The sequence below is a fragment of the Zea mays genome, chromosome 6, assembly GCF_902167145.1.
Source record: "Zea mays cultivar B73 chromosome 6, Zm-B73-REFERENCE-NAM-5.0, whole genome shotgun sequence".
NCBI classification, from domain to species: domain Eukaryota; kingdom Viridiplantae; phylum Streptophyta; class Magnoliopsida; order Poales; family Poaceae; genus Zea; species Zea mays.
Window position 1 is genome coordinate 21540545 of NC_050101.1, and position 564 is coordinate 21541108.

The window sequence follows — 564 nt, forward strand, 5'->3', positions numbered from 1 at the left end:
TTGTAATTGTACCGAGTGAGGCGAGAGTCTTGCGAGACCGTGACAACCGCGTTTGTGTCACGGCCGCCACCGTGTACTGGAGGGAATGAGGCCCGCGGCGTTTCGGCCGGAAGCTCGATAGTGGAGACGGCGGGGAGCGTCCGAGAGGAGCCGGAAGCGGAGCACCACTTGCGCGTGGAGAAGGCCCGCGGCTCTCTACGGAGTAACTCGACCGAGGTGCTTGGCCCTCGCGTGGGCTTCCCTTTGCGTAGGGGCACCAACGAGGATTAGTCGGGACCTTGCGCGGTTCCGGATACCTCGGTAAAAATACCAGCGTCATCCACGAGAGTTTGCATCTCTACCTTGCTCGTTATATTCCGCATTTACATTAAGCATTTAAGTTTCAATCGTGTATTCATACTTATCTAGTGTAGATTGAAACTTAACCCTTGCAGTAGAGATAACAACACTTAGACAAAACCTAGGTTGCACATTCTAGTTTGATTATTTGCATAGGTTTTGTTCTAGGGATTAATTTGTGGCCTAGTTTAGTGAAAGTTTTAGAAGTCCTAATTCACCCCCCTC